General features: G+C 43.6%; 1 protein-coding gene and 1 pseudogene across 3 annotated transcripts in view; both read right to left on the bottom strand.

Annotated features, from left to right (window-relative positions):
- Window positions 1–24,029, bottom strand: part of LOC126183184 (nuclear hormone receptor FTZ-F1 beta) — a 413,728-nt gene that overhangs the window by 128,460 nt on the left and 261,239 nt on the right. The gene's annotated exons all lie outside the window — the stretch shown is intronic.
- Window positions 22,365–22,481, bottom strand: LOC126185861 (5S ribosomal RNA; annotated as a pseudogene).

The following is a 24,029-nucleotide window of genomic DNA, read 5'->3' as shown; positions in this document are numbered from 1 at the left end:
TACGTGTCACCTATCAGAGTCGTATCTAGAAGTACCAGGGGGCCCATATGACTCCAACTGCACACACCCCACGCGATTACAGAGCCTCCACCAGCTTTAACAGTCCCCTGATAACATGCAGGGTCCATGGTTTCATGAGGTTGTCTTCATACCCGTACACGTCCAACTGTTCGATAAAATTTGAAACGAGACTCGTCCGACCAGCAAACATGTTTCCAGTCATCAGTAGTCAAATGTCGGTGTTGAAGGGTCCAGGCGAGGTGTAAAACTTTGTGTCGTGCAGTCATGAAGGGTACACGAGTGGGCCTTCGGGTCCGAAAGCCTATATCGCTCACTGACACTTGTTGAACAGACTGTTCAACATATGCTTCAGTGTCGACTGTGTCCAACCGCCTGCACAGAAGACCACCTTCACCAGGCAACAGAAAATGCGCTGGAAATGGCCAAATTTTGATCAAAAATTTATAAACTGTGTTGATCTGTCAAAAATTATATACTGTATTTTCTGTATGTTTCTGACAATGATGATCAAAACAACAGCAATTGTGCAGCTGCTCGGTACGGAGAGGTCCCCTTTCCGCACCGGAATGGAAGAAAATGATTCTGAAGGTCGAATTAACTGCCGATTTCTTGTACTTATTGTTGCCATGGCTGAGATTGCTGGATTCAACGTCTGATCTTCAAGTAGTGCACGAGCTGTGTAATCACAGCTTAACATTCCGTAGTCCACCATCCGAGAAGTACTGCGACCAATTGTGAAATGGTATTTCTAGTGCGGTTCCAGGCTGTCGCGGATGTATATGGCCATCAAAATGAGCAACGTTTATATCCTTTAACGTAAACATTTTGTTGTTGTTGTTGTTGTTGTTGTGATCTTCAGTCCAGAGACTGGTTTGATGCAGCTCTCCATGCTACTCTATCCTGTGCAAGCTTCTTCATCTCCCAGTACCTACTGCAACCTACATCCTTCTGAATCTGTTTCGTGTATTCATCTCTTAGTCTCCCTCTACGATTTTTACCCTCCACGCTGCCCTCCAGTACTAAATTGGTGATCCCTCGATGTCTCAGAGCATGGCCTACCAACCGATCCCTTCTTCTAGTCCAGTTGTGCCACAAATTCCTCTTCTCCCCAATTCTACTCAGTACCTCCTCATTAGTTACATGATTTACCCTTCTAATCTTAAGCATTCTTCTGTAGCATCACATTTCGAAAGCTTCTATTCTCTTATTGTTCAAACAATTTGTCGTCCATGTTTCACTTCCATACATGGCTACACTCCATACAAATACTTTCAGAAACTACTTCCTGACACTTAAATCTTTACTCAATGTTAACAAATTTCTCTTCTTCAGAAACGCTTTCCTTGCCATTGCAGTGTTCGTTTTATATCCTCTCTACTTCGCCCATCATCAGTTATTTTGCTCCCCAAATAGCAAAACTCATTTAGTACTTTAAGCGTCTCATTTCCTAATCTAATTCCCTCAGCATCACCTGATTTAATTCGACTACATTCCATTAGCCTCGTTTTGCTTTTGTTGACGTTCATCTCATATCCTCTTTTCAAGACACTGTCCACTACTCCGTTCAACTGCTCTTCCAGGTCCTTTGCTGTCTCTGACAGAATTACAATGTCATCGGCGAATCTCAAAGTTTTTATTTCTTCTCCATGGATTTTAATTCCTACTCCGAATTTTTCTTTGTTTTCTTTACTGCTTGCTCAATATACGTAAACATGGTACGTAATTAAATGTTACCGTTCCATGTGGAAATTAAAATGCGTTTCTTTCAGTAGTTTACTCATTATTTATTTCCCGCACGTCCTTACATTTGCTTCCATAAAGTTTCCGTGTCTTGAGATCACTCGCTTTTCATGGGGACTTCTCAAGTAGCGAAAGCTTAATTATAACCACAACGCACTATGTCTTCTTTCAACAAATTGCTAGTTGTAATATTAGCTGCTGCCGACCTGTACGTGGCTACAAAATTGGACTGCCGCAGTCTGGTGATATTTCGAAGCCCATTCAGGCGTGTTCGGGTGAGTACAGAAGTGTTAAGTTCTCCACGCGAGAGAAGTGGAATTATTTACGGTTATGTAATTGCGCGAGGAAACACTTGAATTGTGCAATGAGCAACATAGTGAATCAATTTCATTTGTCGGCAGAGCGACTTGAAATGTGCCTAACTAGAAACTCCCGGCACGGGCGCGAGACGAATGTAAGTAAATTAAAGCACGAAGCCGTACACCGTCACGGAGTGAAGCAGTCTAATTTAGCGGCTTCATTTAACACAGCTCGTGAACCGCGAAATGATCTCCTTATTGGGAACACTTGTTTTTGCGGCTTACTTGCACGATACTGGTTCCCGTCGCAGGCTCCTTCAGACATCCCAATTACAATGAGCACGAGTTTGTGGAACCATTTTCTCTGTCCATATTTCGTTCACTAAGTCAAGCGTGAATATTTAGATACCAGCCGTACCGTCATTCAAGTCAAATAAATTTATTTTGTGTGTCGGGCTTATAACTGAACTGCACGAACTTACGTAGAATACGTGAGAAACATAGTCTGAAAATAAGCCATAAACATCCTATTCACTTATTCAAAAAAAAAAATGGCTCTGAGCACTATGGGACTCAACATCTTAGGTCATAAGTCCCCTAGAACTTAGAACTACTTAAACCTAACTAACCTAAGGACATCACACACACCCATGCCCGAGGCAGGATTCGAACCTGCGACCGTAGCAGCCCCGCGGTTCCAGACTGCAGCGCCAGAACCGCTAGACCACCGCGGCCGGCACACTTATTCCTATCAGTGAATTTTAACTATACATAAATGTAGGTACAGAAAATAAATAAAAGTAAATAAAAACAAATATATATATATATATATATATAATATGAAAGAAAATACGAGGGTCGTTCAATAAGTAATGCCCCACATTTTTTTTTCTCAAAACATGTTTATTGTTATGGGTCAGGATTTGGTGACAATATACATCAACATGTCTTGTCCGTGTCTCCATCACGGTCTATGGCCGTACGCCAACGTTGTGGAAGAGCATGTATTCAATGCTGGTAAAAGCTCTTATCCTGTAGGCGTCATGTTTTCACTGCATGACTGACACTCTCATCATCTTAAAAGAGTGTTCCCCGTAGAGAACCTTTAAGGGGTCCAAAGAGATAGAAGTTCGAGGGCGCCGGGTCTGGATTGCAGGTGGATGAGACAATGACGTCTAACCCAGTTTGGTGATGTCAGCATTCGTGGAACCCATCGTGAGCACCTCTTAGAATATTCGAGAGTCTCGATCTTTGCAGACGAACTTCCAATGATGACCGACAAATGTAGATCCAATAGTCGAGTTGTGATGCGCCAGTTGGCGCGAATAATGGCATCCGCACGATTCAGCGTGTGTGGAGCAGTGGCTGTTGACAGGACGTCCCGAGCGTGGCTGATCATGGAGCTCTGTTTCTGCATTTCTTGGGGCTGTAACTTTCTTTACCCATCGCCCAACTGTATTCCTATCAACTGCAGCATCGCCATACACTGCACAAAAACGTTTATGGATGTTCACCACGGTTTCTTTTTCTGCACACAAGAATTCAGTAACACACTCTGCTTGTAACGTGAGTCGTATGTAGACGCCATTTTGAGTCTGTACTATAGCTCTGACATATGCCAGAACGGTTCGAAACTTCACCAGCGCACAGAACAAACATCAAATGTGAAACGCTGACAAGGACGTTTGTCTATTTATATAAATGGCTTAAAAAATGAGCGGCATTACTTATTGAACGACCCTCGTACAAGTGAGAGATATTAAATTATAGATCCCAACACTAAAATTTAACTAACGTACTTTGTTGAACACGTCCTTGCACTATAAGATTGTTTTTGCCAATTAATACAGATACTGAGAGACACCAAACTCCCAGAAAAAGGTGTTACATCAACATTCAAAAAGCACGATGATGTTTTTTACATAAGTGGATAAAAATAAGTTTTTTATGAAAAAAGTCACTGTTACAACAGTTGTTTTCCGATAGGTCATCGATAGGTTTGCCTCGTCTGTCCATAAGACGTTTAAGAAACAGTCAGTATTTGCCATTTGTACGAGTCATCAAATCATCTTAACGAAGGTGAACAAATCCAGCATTAATCGGTGAAAAAGGTACCTAACATTTCCACTTTTAAGAAAATCCCTTGTCTTTCTGTGCAGTTCAGTGAAAACCACTTTCCGTTTGTGACAGTACTCTTCAAGACACTCAAGTTTCGTCTTTTCTGATACTCTGAAATCACACGGCAAATAAAAATTTATATTTACTTAACTGCTATGTTACAAAAAAATTCTTTTTTTCATATTCCCTAGATTTTATACTTCATGTTATTGTTTTGTTTATATCAAGAAATAAGTATATTATACAGCTTCAGTACGCTAGTAGAAACATTCACATGCTGAGGAACGATGGACTAAACATACTAAATTTGAGAAACGGTAACAGTTAAAAGACATTCTGGTCGCCACATTTGAGACAGAGTTATCGACAAATTCAAGGGCTTATTAGGCGTAATGGATATTTTTCACCAACTGTAGTGGAGGTACTCGTTGCAGTTTGAACCAATACGTTTCCTTACATAGATTTAGGTGCGTGTCTGAGAACGTGTCGAAACAATTCTTTCACATCCTCGATTCGCTCTGTGACCTTCGTTGGACACGAGACGGAGGTGTAAGGCTATCGCTGAAGGTAATCGACAGGCACTTGCACCGAACCTTTTTGGAATTTTTGTTTTTGTATTAACCAAACACCTATGCTGTCCTCCACGTCAAGTCTTTGTAATCAGCGCGCAGAATGCAACTCAAATTCATTGTCGTCACATTCGCCAGACTTCAGCAGGGAGACCGACGCAAATTGTGTTTCTAGCGGCGGTACCCTTTGATGAGTCTTTGTTGCTCCGAAAGGATATTTCGGGCGAAATTGCGCTACCGGCGGGCATAATAGCAATTGCTCGGTGGGTTTAGCCGCAGCGCCCGGTTGATTTATCGCTTTTCAGTACCACCTTGCTTGTTTGTCAAGAGCTGTCCGACTGTTCTAACGTTCCATGCTCCAATCATTATTACGCAAGCAGATCTACCTCGGGACAAAGGGTAAAGTCTTGCAACAGAATTTCGTTTTTGCACACACATTCTACGTCGGCGTCTCAAAGGGACAATCGGACCATTCACAGTCGTGGAAACCGTACATGGCATAATACGAACGCTAATCAGCACATGATCGACCTCTACACAATCTTGACGACTCAAGATGATATGCTGGTTTGTCTGTTGTTAATGTCAGTTGCATTATAAACATTTTATACTACCCGACAAGGTGAACCGTAGTCCTGAGCAGACTAACAGCACCCATGTGGTTTTGCGCCCGAGAAAAGGCAACATGAAGACAGCAAAAGTGTACGCTTCGATATTGTCAGAGATATTCTCAGAAGTGGAGTGCTGGAGAGCGGTAAATGTCTCGCCATAACTAACTTCTGAGATGCGTATGTGTTCTGCAATACTCTTCACAAACTATTAATTATTTTGAATATATTTCACTAAAGATATACACTATGTGAACAAAAGTATCCGGACACCACCAAAACATACGTTTTTCGTATTAGGTGCATTCTGCTGCCACATACTGCCAGGTACTCCGTATCTGCGACCTCAGTAGTCATTAGACATCGTGAGAGAGCAGAATAGGGCGCACCGCGGAACTCACGGACTTCGAATGTGGTCAGGTGATTGGGTGTCACTTGGGTCATACGTCTGTGCGCGAGATTTCCACACTCCTAAACATCCCTAGTTCCACTGTTTCTGATGTCATAGTGAAGTGGAATTATGAAGGGACATGTACACCACAAAAGCGTACAGGCCGACCTCGTCTGTTGACTGACAAGAGACCACCGACAGTTGAAGATGATCGTAATGTGTAATAGGGAGACATCTATCCAGACAATCACACAGGGATTCCAAACTGCATCAGGATCCACTGCAAGTACTATGACAGTTAGGCGGGAGGTGAGAAAACTTGGATTTCATGGTCGAGCGGCTGCTCATAAGCCACACATCACGCCGGTAAATGCCAAATGACGCCTCGCTTGGTGTAAGGAGGGTAAACACTGGACGATTGAACAGTGGAAGAACATTGTGTGGAGTGATAAATCACGGTACACAATGTGATCCGATGGCACAATGCGATCCGATGGCAGGGTGTGGGTATGGCGAATGCCCGGTGAACGTTATCTGCCAACGTGTGTAGTGCCAACAGTAAATTCGGAGGTGGTGATGTTATGATGTGGTCGTGTTTTTCATGGAGGGGGCTTGCACCCCTTGTTGTTTTGCGTGGCACTATCACAGCACACGCCTGTATTGATGTTTGAGGCACCTTCTTGCTTCCCTCTGTTCAAGACCAATTGAGGGAAGGCGTTTGCAATTTTCAACACGATCGAGCACCTGTCCATGATGCACGTCCTGTGGCGGAGTGGTTACACGACAATAACATCCCTGTAATGGACTGGCCTGCACAGAGTCCTGGCCTGAATCCTCCAGAACTCCTTTGGGATGTTTTGGAACGCCGAATTCGTGCCAACCCTCACCGACCGACATCGATATCTCTCCTCAATGCAGCACTCCGTGAAGAACGAATTGCCATCCACCAAGAAATCTTCCAGCATCTGACTGAACGTATGCGTGCGAGTGTGGAAGCTGTCATCAACACTAATGGTGGGCCAACACCATACTGAATTCCAGCATTATCGATGGAGACCTCCACGAACTTGTAAGTAATTTTCAGTCAGGTGTTCGAATACCTTTGATCACATAGTGTAATGTGTGTAAATCCATGTCTCGCCATAACGAAGAACCAGTCATTTTATTCCTATTCATTTTTCTTAAGACATTAATGTGCGAGGTGCGTTCAATAAGTGATGACACTTTTATTCTCGTAGAGGTGAGGTAGAAAAAATTAAGAATTTGTTATAGGATATCGTGGAACACGGCCTCTTCAACTCCCATAGTTTCATGAGGTTCCGATTGGTGGCGGTGCTACACGTAGCCTTCCAAACGCCGTCTGTAACGGAGGTGAATTCCAAGCAAAAAGCTGCAATTTAGTTTCTTTCAACGGAAAACCAGAGCATTGTAGATATTCATAAGAGCCTGCAGAATGTTTACGGAGTCCTGGCAGTGAATCCAAGCACGACGAGTCGTTGGCCGAGGCGTTCGTCATTATCGCAACAACGTAGCGCAAACCTGCCTGATTTCCCACATGCCATCCGGCCGCAAACAACTGTGACACCTGCAATGTTGGAACGTGCGGACACTTTCATTCGAGGTGATCGATCGATCAGCACGAAATACTCCGCTGCTCAACTGGACGTCTCTGTTGGTAATGCCGACAAACTCGCCCAACACTCATAGGTGAGTGCACGCTGAATTCCTCGCCGCCCAACGGAAGACCGTACAGAGCAACGAAGGATCATCTGTGCGGACCTGCTTACGCGTTACGACGCTGATCGTGCCAACTTTTTATCGACCCTCGAACAGGCGATGAAACATCGATTCATCACTTTGAACCGGAAACAAAACTGCAGTCATTGAAGTGACACCACACCGCCTCCTCTCCGAACAAAAAAATCATAGTGTCACCCTCATTCGGTAGTCATGGTGAAGTTCTTCTGGGACTCTGCTTGGTGTACTCGCTCTTGGTGCAACAAGCAGCTCGGATGCGTATTCTGCTGCTCTCAGTAAATTCGTCTCCACAAAAGTGTAAACGACCTTCTCCTCATCCATGAAAACGCAAGATCTCACACACGTCTGCGCACCAGGGAGGCTCTTACAGAACTTCACTGGACTGTTGTTTCTTATCCTTCTTACAACCCGGATCTCGCACCTTCCGAATTCCATCTGTTTGGCCCAATGAAGCGGGAAGCCGTAGATGGATGATTGGAAGGTTTTTGATACAGCAAGACGTTGGCTCCAACGTTGACCAGGTACGCCAGGCCCTCCCAGTAAGGTGGCGTAAAGCCATCGCATTGAACGGTCATTATGTTGAAAAATATGATTTTGTAGCCACAAGAGTGGGGAATAATACACTACTGGCCATTAAAATTGCTACACCAAGAACAAATGCAGATTATAAACGGGTATTCATTGGACAAATATACTATACTAGAACTGACATGTGATTACATTTTCATGCAATTTGGATGCATATATCCTGGGAAATCAGTGCCCAGAACAAACACCTCCGGCCGTAATAATGGCCTTGATACGCCTGGGCATTGAGTGCAACAGAGCTTGGATGGCGGGTACAGGTACTGCTGCCCATGAAGCTTCATCACTATACCACAGTTCATCAAGAGTAGTGACTGGCGTATTGTGACGAGCCAGTTGCTCGGCCACCATTGACCAGACGTTGTCAGTTGGTGAGAGATCTGGAGAATGTGCTGGCCAGCGCAGCAGTCGAACATTTTCTGTGTCCAGAAAGGCCCGTACAGGACCTACAACATGCGGCCGTGCATTATCCTGCTGAAATGTAGGGTTTCGCAGGGATCGAATGAAGGGTAGAGCCACGGGTCGTAACACAACTGAAATGTAACGTCCACTGTTCAAAGTGCCGTCAATGCGAACAAGAGGTGACCGAGACGTGTAACCAATGGCACCCCACACCATCACGCCGGGTGATACGCCAGTATGGCGAAGACGAATACACGCTTCCAATGTGCGTTCAGCGCGATGTCGCCAAACACGGATGCGACCATCATGATGCTGTAAACAGAACCTGGATTCACCCGAAAAAATGACGTTTTGTCATTCGTGCACCCAGGTTCGTCGTTGAGTACACCAACTCAGGCGCTCCTGTCTGTGATGCAGCGTCAAGGGTAACCGCAACCATGGTCTCCGAGCTGATAGTCCATGCCGCTGCAAACGTCGTCGAACTGTCGGTGCAGATGGATGTTGTCTTGCAAACGTCCCCATCTGTTGACTCAGGGATCGAGACGTGGCTACACGATCCGTTACAGCCATGCGGATAAGATACCTGTCATCTCGACTGCTAGTGATACGAGGCCGTCAGGATCCAGCACGGCGTTCTGTAGTACCCTCCTGAACCCACCGATTCCATATTCTGCTAACAGTCATTGGATCTCGACCAACGCGAGCAGCAATGTCGCCATACGATAAACCGCAATCGCGATAGGCTACAATCCGACCTTTATCAAAGTCGGAAACGTGATGGTACGCATTTCTCCTCCTTACACGAGGCATCACAACAACGTTTCACCAGGCAAGGCCGGTCAACTGCTGTTTGTGTATGAGAAATCGGTTGGAAACGTTCCTGATGTCAGCACGTTTAAGTGTCGCCACCGGCGCCAACCTTGCGAGAATGCTCTGAAAAGCTAATCATTTGCATATCACAGCATCTTCCTCCTGTAGGTTAAATTTCGCGTCTGTAGCACGTCATCTTCGCGGTGTAGCAATTTTAATGGCTACTAGTGTATGATATATTGCAATCTTGTACAAAACCAACCTGCTTTCAGAAAAAATGAGTTGCATTACTTATTGAACGCCTTTCGTAGTATGCGTCCACTTCACAACTGGGCTTTTCGTCTTTCGCTGCTCTGGTACATTTCCAAAACGAAACACTTACACAGTATAATATTTCTTACAGTTCATCCGCATGTTCTTCAAAAGCTAGTATCTCCTTATGTACCTTACTACATCGTATAAATATCTGAAGATAGAACGTTTGTATACATCGTCAATGGAATATTTATCGCGAGCCATTTGATCCTTCTTCTTTCGCGTTAGATACTTGTTAAATTTAATGATGTTAACAATAAACTGTCGCGCCTGTCGGTGAAGACATTTACCGCCATCGCTTTTCACTCTGGCAGTGTGAGGCATGAAGGCGCAATATAATACACGTAGGTGCAACGAGAGGTCACGTGACGAAAACAGTTCTGCTACGGCCGAGACTACAATTTTCTTTGTCAAGTATTATCTTTCTATGCTTATCTTTGCCTTCTGATGTTTCATTCTTCTCGTCGCGTGAGATTTCAGGTCTTCCCGCTCCTTCAAAACCGCCTCAGTATCTAAATCACCTCTAGTTTTACACACACAAGCACACGAGTTCATCGGTAACGGCGTTTCCCGGAGAGAGATGATATATATATATATGCTGCGGTGCGACCTTGAGCGCCAGAAAAGCGGACAAAGGACACGAATCAGTTGAAAAGGGGAGACGAGGAGCGGCTGGTGGCAAGGGCCGCTGGCATTAATCACCTGGGCTCATGGAGTCTACCTGCAGGCGCGGCAAAAAAGGAGCGCAGGAATGGCGCCGTGCTGGAATTCTGACAACCGAGGAGCCGTTTGTTTGCCCGCCAAAAAGGAAACGAAAAAAGGAGACGAAAAATTGTCGAGGGTAGAAGAAGCCGTCGACGGAGACAGGAACACGGACAGGGACGGAGAACGAAGAAGAAATGCGGGGAGGAAGAGCCTATGGAACACATCACTCAGCAGCGGGACATGAAACAGGACAGGACAACTGCGGACTCATAAAGAAACTGAAACTTTTCATAAACGCAGCACTACGAAGTCAGAACCCGACAGTATGGATCGCAATCGTTATCAGAACCCTAGGGAATTAGTCACGATCGTTATCGGAGCTTTAACAAGAAGAAAGGGAAAATAAATCAATTTTCCTCCCCACCGCTTTCAATAAACTATACCGCGGGTATGAATGAATGACAATTTTGTACAAGGTATTAGAAATGATGTTCTGTGCAGGGTATCAGATGTGGTGGTTGTGGCTCGGCGAAACGGTGTCAAACATTCTGCAGTGACTGCAGTAACAAACTAGTCTCTCGCTGGGAGAAATGAGATCGTCGGTACGAAGACTATGTTGAGAAATAAATAAATGGACATGATGAACAAAGATGTGGTATGTTAATGAAGTTTGTTTTATTTAAAAAGCTTTAAGAGTTTTCACATTAAATTTTCAGAAAGCCGTCGATAAGTTTAACGGAGGTGAGAGATAGAAAAGTACGATTATAAAGAAAATATGATGATTATGCGTTGCTATCATTTGAAACATTAACATTGTTATTATGATGTCGCGCCTATTGAAATTACTTCCCGTGATTTACATCATACTACCGACATTTTAAACGCTGTCGATATCATTTATTTCATATCAGCAAAGAAGCATAAAAGTGGAAACAATAAATTCCCTGCCAGCGACATCACTCGGCTGGGAATTAAATTTGTGAAAACTGCCGAGCCAAGTAAGAATTAGACGCCCCGCTTAACAGAAGTATTTACTATGCAGATTTGTTTCAAAAGCTAAGCAAGCTGGGTGAGGTTTTGCCGTTGTTGACTTTTATCGAATATGCAGGGTGGTCGGAAATTAACGTTACAGGCTTCTAGGACTTGTAGAGGGGAATGAGTACATTGTATTTTGAATAGGAACGAGACTACAGAGCGTCAAAGTTATAGGCGCGGGCGTATGTAAATGTACGTATACACGGGGTGATTCCGTGATGATGTTACAGACTTTCTAGGATGATGGAGACCGATAAATGTATTAATTTAAAGTAAGGATCCCTGTACCGGAAACGGAAGAGTCAAAAGTTATGAACAACAACCATTCTGATACCCTGACAGTTGAATACACGTACCGGTGCTTGTGTTGCGAAGAGTGTAGGATTGGTAACTTTCAGTGGTGGTAGTGTGGACAAAAATGAGAAAAAATGTCCAATTAACGTGGGCTCTAAATTGCGTACTTGAGGAGCTACGACCATTCGTTCATCTTCGCTAATGTGAAACACATCTCCTCTACTGAGCAAGTGTTCATAGCTGTTAAGGTACGCACTTTAGAGCCCACGTTTATTGGACATTTTTTCTCGTTTTTCTCCACACTACCATCTTTTAATCATCTACATCTACATGGATACTCTGCAAATCATATTTAAGTGCCTGGCAGAGGGCTCATCGAACCACCTTCACAATAATTCTCTATTATTCCAATCTCGTACAGCGCGAGGAAAGATCGAACACCTATATCTTTCCGTGCGAGCTCTGATTTCCCTTAGTTTATTATGTTGATCGTTTCTCCCTATGTAGATCGGCATCAACAAAATATTTTCGCATCCGGAGAAGACAGTTGGTGATCGAAATTTCGTGAGAAGTGTTTGCTGCAACGAGAAACGATTTGTTTTAGTGACGTCCACCCCAAATCCTGCATTATTTTAGTGACACTCTCTCCCCTACTTCGCGATAATACAAAACGTGCTGCCCTTCTTTGAACTTTCTCGAGGTACTCCGTCAATCCTATCTGCTAAGGATCCAACACCGAGCAGCAGTATTTTAAAAGACGACGGACAAGCGTAGTGTAGGCAATTTCTTTAGTAGGCCATTTCTTTAGTAGGCCCGTTACATTTTTAAGTGTCCTGCCAATGAAACGCAATCTTTGGTTAGTCTTCCCCACATTTTCTGTGTTCCTTGCAATTTAACTTGTTCGTAATTGTAATTCCTAGGTATTTACTTGAATTTAAGGCCTTTAGATTTCACGAACTTTACTTCTGCTTCCAGAATGAGATTTTCACTCTGCAGCGGAGTGCGCGCTGATACGAAACTTCCTGGCAGATTAAAACTGTGTGCCGGACCGAGACTCGAACTCGGGACCTTTGCCTTTCGCGGGCAAGTGCTCTACCAACTGAGCTACCCAAGCACGACTCACGCCTCCTTCTCACAGCTTTACTTCTGCCAGTACCTCGTTTCCTACCTTCCAAACTTTACAGTAGCTCTCCTGCAGCGCGCACTACGCTGCAGACCCAAAATCTCATTCTGGAAACATCCCCCAGGTTGTGGCGAAGCCATGTCTCCGCAATATCCTTTCTTTCAGGAGTACTAGTTCTGCAAGGTTTGCAGAAGAGCTTCTGTAAAGTTTGGAAGGTAGAACACGAGGTACTGGCAGAACTAAAGCTGTGAGGACGGGGCGTGAGTCGCGCTTGGGTAGCTCAGTTGGTAGAGCACTTGTCCGCGAAAGGCAAAGATCCCGAGTTTGATTCTAGCACACAGTTTCAATCTGCCAGGTAGTTTCATTACTTCTGCTTCTTTGTTTTATTCGTTCTTTGCTTCTTCTGTCTTCTAAACGATGGATGATCTTATATATTTTATTTTACTGCCTCTACTTTTGATGTTTCCTCCTTGGAGCGTACAACTTAGGCACGACAGCTGATCACCAGGTTCCTTAGTGTTTCTCTCAGTTACGCTCTCCCCCAAAACCCGCCGCAGTCTTATTGGTAAGATACGTGGACTTTTTCTGGAGGGTCCTGTGAGCTGGAAAAGAGGTTCCTGTGAGCTGGAAAAGAGGTTCCTGTACCTCAGACAGTGCTGTCTCCCTCACTGGGCCGCGAAGCACTTTCCGAGCCCGGCGAGGGGGCAGGGCAAGAATATACCACGATTTAGTGCTACGGCGTGATCGCTTAATCGGCTGATCTCTGTTACAGAACGGGCTCCGCGGGGAAGCTCCGCCTATACGAAATTTTCAGTACGCCGTCGATGACTTCACCCGATTCTTATCACGTGTGTGATGTCACTGGGTAATCGAGACCTTGCACGTCCGCCCAGCAGGGCGGAATGAGTCTATTGTGTCGGCGGCCGTTTACAGGTTTATCTGCTCCATTAGCTGGACGGCCAAAGCGCCGCCGAGTAATGCGCTCGCCTGCTTTTGATACGAAGCGGACGTCGGGATTAACACCATTTGCTCCCTCGCCGCAAGCCAGTCGCACTGGATGTAAGAGAGACCGGTGCGCGGCGGCCTTCCACAGGAATACAGAGTTGCAACCAGTTCGGTCCCGCTCCACTGGACTTCGATCGTGAAACCGCTGCTTTGGTAACTGGGACCCAATCGTTCTTGCCGTAGTGAAGGATTTTGCAAAACAGATGCTGTTCATTTCAGACCAGATGACTTTCCTCCATTGCTCCTGAGTCCAGATTTTGTGGCTTCGGCGCCACGTTTTACATTTGAGGCATTTGCATGACTGATGAGTAGTTTTGTAACTGCAGCTCGTCCTGCAGTCCCCTGCTTACGTAGCTCCGTTCGTGTTGTTTTGGTGCTGACGGGGTTCGCGAGTGCTACAGTCCAGTTCTACACTGACCTCTGCGGCTGTGGTACTCTCATTTCTCGTCAAAATCCTCTTCAGTGAATATCTGTCATGATAACACCAAACTTTCGTCCGCGTTGTGAATTAGCAGATGACCTTTCTCCGCTTTTCTTGTGTCTTCGATACGGTGCCTTTTGACTGGTTGGTTGGCTGGTTGATTTGGGGGAGAGCACCAAACAGCGAGGTCATCGGTCTCATCGGATTGAGGAAGATTAGATTAGATTAGATTAGTTTTTCGTTCCATTGATCCGTACTGAGGAGATCCTCGTGGATGTGAAACATGTCACTTATTTTATTAAAGCTGAAACAACAATACTAATAGTATGCGTATATACAATACATCATTTTTTAAGCTGAAATAACAATACTAATAGTATGAGGACATACAATACATCATTTGTTTCTATTAAAAAATTCGTCAATGGAGTAGAAGGAGTTGGCCACTAGTAAGTCTTTCAGACTTCTTTTAAACTGATCTTTATTTGTAACTAAATTTTTATGTTCGCTGACAAATTATTGAAGATGAGTGTTCCTGAGTAGTGGACCCCTTTTTGAACTAAAGTAAGTGCTTTTAAGTCCTTGTACAGATCATTTTTGTTCCTGGTATTGTATGTATGAACTGAGCTGTTTGTTGGAAAAAGAGATATATTATTTAGAACAAATTTCATTAAGGAGTAAATATACTGAAAGATGGTTGTTAGTATACCCAGTTCTTTGAAGAGGTTTCTACAGGACGCCCGTGAATTTACTCCACAAATAATATGTATTACACGCTGTTGAACTCTGAAAACTTTTGTTTGACTTGAAGAGTTACCCCAAAATATTATACCATATGACATTATGGAAAGAAAGTAGGCAAAGTATGCAAGCTTCTTCATTTTTATGTCGCCTATGTCTGCTAACACTCGAATTGCAAATACAGATTTGTTAAGGCGTTTCTGCAGTTCTGTGGTGTGCTCCTCCCAACTGAATTTATTATCAAGTTGTAATCCCAGGAATTTGAGACTGTCAACCTCTTCTATCTGCTCTTCTTCATACTTTATGCATATGCTGGGTGGAAACCTCTTACAGGTTCCGAATTGCATATAATGAGTCTTTTCGAAGTTTAATGTCAATGATTTGGCTTTAAACCATTTGTTAATATCCATGAAAATATCATGGATGTTCTTTCTAGAACTACACTCGACATACTATTTATTGCAATACTTGTGTCATCTTCAAACAAAACACTTCTGGCGGTGTAACTGATGAGAGGTCATTAATGTACACAAGAAAAAGCAATGTCTCTAAAATGGATCCTTGTGGGACACCACATGTAATTTCTTCCCATTCTGATGATGACTGATGACTTAATTCACTAGTCCCTTGCACTGACACCCTTTGTTTCCTGTTAGCGAGGTATGACTTGAACCATTTTGCAGCGCTGCACGTGACACCATAGAATTCTAATTTATTTAAAAGGATGTTGTGGTTCACACAATCAAATGCCTTTGCCAAATCACAGAAAATACCTGCTGCTTGTAATTTGTTATTTAATGAATTAAGTACATTTTCACTGTAGGTGTAAATAGCCTTCTCGATATCAGAACCCTTCAGAAATCCGAACTGTGTTCTTTATAATATGTTATTTGTGGTCAGATGATTGAGAAGCTGCCTGTACATTACTTTTTCTAAAATTTTTGAGAATGCTGGCAAAAGTGAAATCGGTCTGTAGTTTGATGGTATCTCTTTATCCCCTTTCTTGAATAGAGGCTTAACATCTGCATATTTTAGCCAGTCAGGAAATGTCCTAGTTATAATCGATTGGTTACACAACTAACTTAGAACTGTACTAAACTCACAAGAACATTCCTTAATTAATTTTGTCGATATTTCATCGTAACCACTAGAATGCTTTGTTTTTAAAGATTTTATTATGGAAGTTATTTCTTTTGGTGAAGCGAGTGACATATTCATGTCATGTATTCAGATATTCAAGGGCATTATTTACTGATCCTGACAATCCCATTCTATCAGTAACGGATATAAAGAAGGAAGTCGGCCGTTCCCTTTCAAAGGCACCGTCCCGGAATTTGCCTAAAGCGCTTTAGGGAAATCGCGGAAAACCGAAATCAGGATGGCCTGACGCAGGTTTGAACCATCGTCCTTCCAAATGCGTGTCCAGTGTGCTAACCACTGCGCCACCTCGCTCTATACGGTGCCTCTCGAAAAACCAAACACGTCAGTTACCTTTGTTACCACACACATCCATACCCGAGGCGGGATTCGAACTTGCGACCGTAGCAGCAGCGCCACATTCCAAACAACAAACGTTTTCCTGTTAGGTCTTGCTAGAGGACTCGATATTCTAGGCATCATGTGTTCTGTCTTGTTGGAATGAAGGGACGATCGCAGGTTCGATCAGTTGTAGAATTTTGGAACACGTATTATGTTCGAGTATAATGACTTTTCTGGAGACTAGAAATCTACTCTGTAGGAATCAGCAAGGGTTTCGAAAAAGACGGTCGTGTGAAACCCAGCTCGCGCTATTCGTCCATGAGACTCAGAGGGCCATAGACACGGGTTCACAGGTAGATGCCGTGTTTCTTGACTTCCGCAAGGCGTTCGATACAGTTCCCCACAGTCGTTTAATGAACAAAGTAAGAGCATATGGACTATCAGACCAATTGTGTGATTGGATTGAAGAGTTCCTAGATAACAGAACGCAGCATGTCATTCTCAATGGAGACAAGTCTTCCGAAGTAAGAGTGATTTCAGGTGTGCCGCAGGTGAGTGTCATAGGACCGTTGCTATTCACAATATACATAAATGACCTTGTGGATGACATCGGAAATTCACTGAGGATTTTTGCAGATGATGCTGTGGTGTATCGAGAGGTTGTAACAATGGAAAATTGTACTGAAATGCAGGAGGATCTGCAGCTAATTGACGCATGGTGCAGGGAATGGCAATTGAATCTCAATGTAGGCAAGTGTAATGTGCTGCGAAAACACAGAAAGATAGACCCCTTATCATTTAGCTACAAAATAGCAGGTCAGCAACTGGAAGCAGTTAATTCCATAAATTATCTGGGAGTACGCATTAGGAGTGATTTAAAATGGAATAATCATATAAAGTTGATCGTCGGTAAAGCAGATGCCAGACTGAGATTCATTGGAAGAATCCTGAGGAAATGCAATCCGAAAACAAAGGATGTAGGTTACAGTACGCTTGTTCGCCCACTGCTTGAATACTTCTCAGCAGTGTGGGATCCGTACCAGATAGGGTTGATAGAAGAGATAGAGAAGATCCAACGGAGAGCAGCGCGCTTCGCTACAGGATCATTTAGTAATCGCGAAAGCGTTACGGAGATGATAGATAAACTCCAGTGGAAGACTCTGCAGGAGAGACGCTCAGTAGCTCGGTACGGGCTTTTGTTGAAGTGTCGAGAACATACCTTCACCGAAGAGGCAAGCAGTATATTGCTCCCTCCTACGTATATCTCGCGAAGAGACCATGAGGACAAAATCCGAGAGATTAGAGCCCACGCAGAAGCATACCGACAATCCTTCTTTCCACGAACAATACGAGACTGGAATAGGAGGGAGAACCGATAGAGGTACTCAAGGTACCCTCCGCCACACACCGTCAGGTGGCTTGCGGAGTATGGATGTAGATGTAGATGTGTGTGATGTCCTTAGGGTAGTTAGGTTTAAGTAGTTCTAAGACCTAGGGGACTGATGACCACAGATGTTAAGTCCCATAGTGCTCAGAGCCATTTGAACCATTTTCTAAGGGACGAGTGTGTGGTCAAATATCGACTTGCTGCCGTAAAACAATGAAAACTGTAGAAGAGGATAAGGTGTCTGATGACGTCAGATACCGTGATGTTAATGTAATGGGCAAAAAACAATGCTTGTAAGCGTAAACTGTCTTTTAACTTCACCTCTACAGGTTTTGCTCACGACTAAGGCTCATGCCGGTCCCATTATCGCATCGCGGTATGAGCAAGGTGAGCTTTAAATTCTGCCAGCTCCGACAATCACCGCCTAGTAACGGGTTCCAGCTAGCAGCCTTGGGACCCGCCCCCAGAGTTAACCTTTCAATCGCATATGCGTGCGCGATGTCGTACCTAATCACGCACATGACAGCGTCTTAGTGGTATACACTATCAACTAGTCGCACGTGACATTAAAAACGGAGAATGCAGCTGCAAATAGTTCACAAACCTGGCGACGAGTACCAACAACTTAAGAACAGATCCAGCGTAACGGAAGTGGGCATTGACTATGGCAAACACACTCTGGAAAATGAAACACGTCAGACTAATCAATAAAAGCATTTTATTCTTTGGAAAGACGCACCTCACAAACAGTTAAATGATTCTTCTGAAGTTCGAGACCTCTACAAAGCTTCCTCGAAGCAGAAATTCTTTCCCCTACGACGTTTTCTCGAAGCAGAAATTCGAAAGAATTCCATGACGAGGTGCTACATTTTAAGGCTGGTCCCTTAAAAACAATGTGTATAATCTCTGGATGAGATGACTTCTGGCGTGCTCCAAATCTTTCGATACGACGCGACTTCGTCGTCTTGGGCAGCTTCCCATCTGCTTCTAAGATTCTGAGTGAATGCTATCCAGGTCTTACCACTGTGCCGCTCGCCGTGGCCGAGCGGTTCTAGGCACTTCAGTCCGTAACCGCGCGACTGCCTCGGTTGCAGGTTCGAATCCTGCCTCGGGCATGGATGTGTGTGATGTACTTGGGTTAGTTAGGTTTAAGTAGTTCTATGTCTAGGGGACTGATGACCTCAGATGTTAAGTCCCATAGTGCTTAGAGCCATTTGAACCATCTTACCACTGCAGATTAATCCTAGTCGCAGCGTAGCCAACTCGGGAAGTCCATATCAATAGCCGGCTACAGTGACAATTAGACCCCAGAGGCAGCCAATATGTCATTAAAGACGATAAAAAGGGAAACATTCATTTCTTGAAACATCCGGCGTAACGCAAGTGGGCACTGACTATGGCAAACATACTCTGTAAAATGAAACACGTCAGACTAATCAATAAAAGCATTTTATTCTTTGGAAAGACGCGCCTCACAAAGAGTTCAATGATTCTCCTGAAGTTCGAGACCTCTACGAAGTTTGCTCGAAGCAGAAATTCTTTCCCCTACGGCGTTTTCTCGAAGCAGAAAATCGAAAGAATTCCATGACGCGGTGCTACATTTTAGACTGGTCCCTTGAAAACAATGTGTATAATCTCTGGATGAGATGACTTCTGGCGTGCTCCAAATCTTTCGATATGACGCAACTTCGTCGTCTTGGGCAGCTTCCCATTTGATTCTAAGATTCTGAGTGAATGCTATCCAGGTCTTACCACTGCGCCGGTCGCCGTGGCCGAGCGGTTCTAGGCGCTTCAGTCCGGAACCGCGCGACTGCTACGGTCGCAGGTTCGAATCCTGCCTCGGGCATGGATGTGTGTGATGTACTTAGGTTAGTTAGGTTTAAGTAGTTCTATGTCTAGGGGACTGATGACCTCAGATGTTAAGTCGCATAGTGCTTAGAGCCATTTAAACCATCTTACCACTGCAGATTAATCCTAGTCACAGCGTATCCGACACGGGAAGCCCATATCAATAGCCGGCTACACTGACAATTAGCCCCCGAGGCAGCCAATATGTCATTAAAGACAATAAAAAGGGGAACATTCATTTCTTGAAACATCCAGCGTAACGCAAGTGGGCACTGACTATGGCAAACACACTCTGTAAAATGAAACACGTCAGACTAATCAATAAAAGCATTTTATTCTTTGAAAAGACGCACCTCACAAACAGTTAAATAATTCTTCTGAAGTTCGAGACCTCTACGAAATTTGCTCGAAGCAGAAATTCTTGCCCCTACGGCGTTTTCTCTAAGCAGAAAATCGAAAGAATTCCACGACGCGGTGCTACATTTTAGACTGGTCCCTTGAAAACAATGTGTATAATCTCTGGATGAGATGACTTCTGGCGTGCTCCAAATCTTTCGATATGACGCAACTTCGTCGTCTTGGGCAGCTTCCCATTTGATTCTAAGATTCTGAGTGAATGCTATCCAGATCTTACCACTGCAGATTAATCCTAGTCACAGAGTATCCAACACGGGAAGTCCATATCAGTAGCCGGCTACACTGACAATTAGACCCCAGAGGCAGCCAATATGTCATTAAAGACGATAAAAAGGGAAACATTCATTTTTTGAAACATTGCACTGATATCGTCCGCTACGTAAACTGCGAGTACATTAGACCACCAGTCAGTCCACGGATGTTGCACTTCAGTAGATCATATGTGCACAGACAGGAAGAACGATCACCATGCAGACTCTGCATTCTGCAGTCTAGAACATCATCGTCTTTCAGTTTCAAATTGTTCCGGTGTAAAATCAAGCGCCGGCACGCCGGTGGGGATCGTTATATCAGAGAGGGCTGTGAAGAAGGTGTTGTCCTCATCATTTCATCATCATTCCTGAAAGTGGCGAGATTGGACTGAGCAAAGGTTGGGAATTTTTACGTGCGTTGATAAACGCGCAGTTGAGTGCCCCACAAAACCAAACATCACCATCACCATCTTGACCATATCGGTTGGACCCTAGACGACCGTGGCCTGTGCATGCTGGCTGTGGCTCCATAATAGTGTGGGAGACCACCTGTGAACTTCATGTTCCATCGAATATTTATCGGGCATGATCGAGAGACCAGTTCGTGCAGAAATGCCTGCACCGGCGACGCTTTCGCAATGGACGGCTATAGATGCAGCATCTCTCCGTATTTCTGCAGGACACTTCCAACGACTTGCTGAGTCCATGTTGCGTCGAGATGTTGCCCTACGCCGGCAAAAGGAGGTCCGAAACGGTGTTAGGAGGTAGCTCATGACTTTTGTGATTTCAATGTTGATCAGGGTATGTTCGGAGTCACTGAAGGGTCATTCGATGGTTACGGACATAACGTTTGTAGAGATTACATCGAAGAATTAACATGAAAATAGAAAGCAGACAGACCTGAATATGACATTATACACAGCGAATGTCTCATAATGCGAACTATGCCGATTTTCCTTTAAGGGGGGTAGGACGTCAAACGGGCTGACTTGGAGCAGGAGAGGCACCACAGGACATTTTAATTTCCACTGTCTATACTTCTACAAATAAATTCATAAAACTTTGTCAGCATGACCAGAAAGGATTCAGAATTCACACTCATAGCAGTTGAAGTTCAAAAACATAATGAAGTAATTTTTTTACATGTGAAATTTCATAATTTTTTTCACTTACTAATGGTAGCATTTGTTGCTATAGGTACACTTTTCTTCATAAGTAAGAGAGATGGTTCGATGAATTTTGCACAGCATACAAACCATACTTAAAGGAGTAGGAAACTCTAGAATTTTCCAATCTGTTAAAAACTGTGGTAAAAATTGAGGTAATTAACTACAAAATTTGTGTTTATTCTAAACATGAAGTTTAAAATACAAGAGATCATTCGTTTTTTCAAAAATTAAATAAATTCTAGAGTTTCATATTCCTGTAAATATGGCATGTATGCTGTGCAAAATTCATCGAAGAATCTCTCTAACTTATGAAGAAAAGTGTACCTATAGCAACAAATGCAGCCATTAGTAAGTGAAAAAATGATGAAATTTCACACGTAAAAAAAATTATTTTGTTATGTTTTCGAATTTCCACTGCAATGAGTGTGAATCCTGAATCCTTCCTGGTGATGCTGACAAAGTGCTATGAATTTATTTGTAAAAGTATAGACACTGAAAATTAAAATGTCCTTTGATACCTCTCCTGCTCCAAGTCGTCCCGTTTGACGCCCTACCCCCTACCCCCCTTAAACAAAGGAACAGGAAGTATTACAAACATAACAAAACGTTCCCTTTTTTTTTTTGAAAGAACCTGAAATAGTAAGATATTTCCAGGTTCCCAGGACGAATAGGCACTCCGTCTGCAGGCCCCAAGTGGCCCATCGGGACGATCCGACCGCCGTGTCATCCTCAGTTGAGGATGCGGATAGGAGGGGCGTGTGGTCAGCACACCGCTCTCCCGGTCGTTATGATGGTTTTCTTTGACCGGAGCCGCTACTATTCGGTCGAGTAGCTCCTCAATTGGCATCACGAGGCTGAGTGCACCCCGAAAAATGGCAACAGCACATGGCGGCTGGATGGTCACCCACCCAAGTGCCGGCCACGCCCGACAGCGCTTAACTTCGATGATCTGACGGGAACCGGTGTATCCACTGCGGCAAGGCCGTTGCCCTCCAGGACGAATAGAATACGTCATTAAAGCGTACTGCTGATGCGCAACATCTCCATCTGCGTTCATCTATTGTGACGCCTGTGCTCCATCCAGCGGATTACATACTATGCCTCCTCCTCTTTCGATTCCATTCGCGCAAGAAGAGTGAGATGAACAGCTGTTGGTGAATCAGCGCATAAACCTTGAGTTCGATATAATCACTGTGCGACTTGTGTATGGTTGGAAGGAATAAGGTTTCTTGATTCGTCTTGGAACTCATTTTCTCGGCATTTTATGAGTAGTTTTTTACGTGACGCACGTCTTTCATTGCAGCGTTTCCCATTGAAGAATGTTGAGTATTGAAGTAGCAATCTCGCCCTGAATAAGCAAACTAGGACACATAACTCAGCTCTTTTCTGAGTATTCTTTATCTTTCCCGTTAACACACCTTTTTACGATCCCATACTGACGGAACAATACACAAGAATCAGCTATCTGCTTGCAGTGACTCTCACCACTGAACAACACCTAATCGCTTACGAGACGTTTCTACACTTTATTTGCATGCCTGCCGTATGTACAGGGAGCAAGTAGACAATTATTTGAATACGAAAACTTTCTCCGTGCTTCTGGAATAAACATGAGAAACACGTTTGCATCTGACCAAGTGTTAACGTGTCTGTTCGATCTCGCATTTTGAAGTTTGTGTTCTCTTTCTTTGTGAAACAGATCATGCTCAGTAACCTCCTCCATCGATTCTTTATAAAGAATCGAATTCTCAAACGTCTGATTACTTTATATTTGACGTTAATCATGTAAAACCTTTATGGTTGAAGGTGCATCTAAATGTTTCAGACGTCATCTCTCCTGAACTGTGTGTCTTACAATGATGTAATTTTATAGCTACATTCCATGGTACACGTGGATACTGTCTGCACAATACACTGGATATAGACTTACTCGTACAGCGGCAATAAATTAAAAAGCCATGCCTGATGCTAAAGTTTTACTGCATAGTTTCTTTTCCTTTCGTTATTTTATGGAAGATGTCAGCTAGGAAAAGTTTCTAGCTTTTATATACGATTTGTTTTGTTAACCTGAAAGCGAGATGATACCTCTTAATGAGTAGATCATGACATATTTTAAATTTTTAAATTCGTTTACTAATTACATGAAGTACTACAAATCAAATTTCTGTTGACCCTGAAAGCCGTTAGGTAGGCAACCTGAAACAAATCATTGCGAAACCACGAATTAGTTGTGGAGGGGACAGCTTTAATGGCCTCCACGTGCTTCAGACTAAATACCACGTGATTTTTCTTGAGTAGGATTGCGTACATGATTCGGTGTTTGTCCCACTTTTAGCAGCAGACCTCATATCAACAATGCCTTCTAACAGATTTTGTCATATCTTTTTAGGAACTTAAGCCTGCCGACCATATTGCAATTTCTTGGTCTTTTAGGGAATGTCTATGACGTTGCATAGCAAGGTAATATTAATCTTTAAAGTTTATTAATATTTTTAGTCTGTATATATCATTTCGATGAAATACCTACTTCTATAATTT

The sequence above is a fragment of the Schistocerca cancellata genome, chromosome 4 (assembly GCF_023864275.1).
Source record: "Schistocerca cancellata isolate TAMUIC-IGC-003103 chromosome 4, iqSchCanc2.1, whole genome shotgun sequence".
Taxonomy (NCBI): Eukaryota; Metazoa; Arthropoda; class Insecta; order Orthoptera; family Acrididae; genus Schistocerca; species Schistocerca cancellata.
The sequence above is the reverse complement of the archived record's forward strand: the minus strand, read 5'-3'. Positions and strand labels throughout refer to the sequence as shown.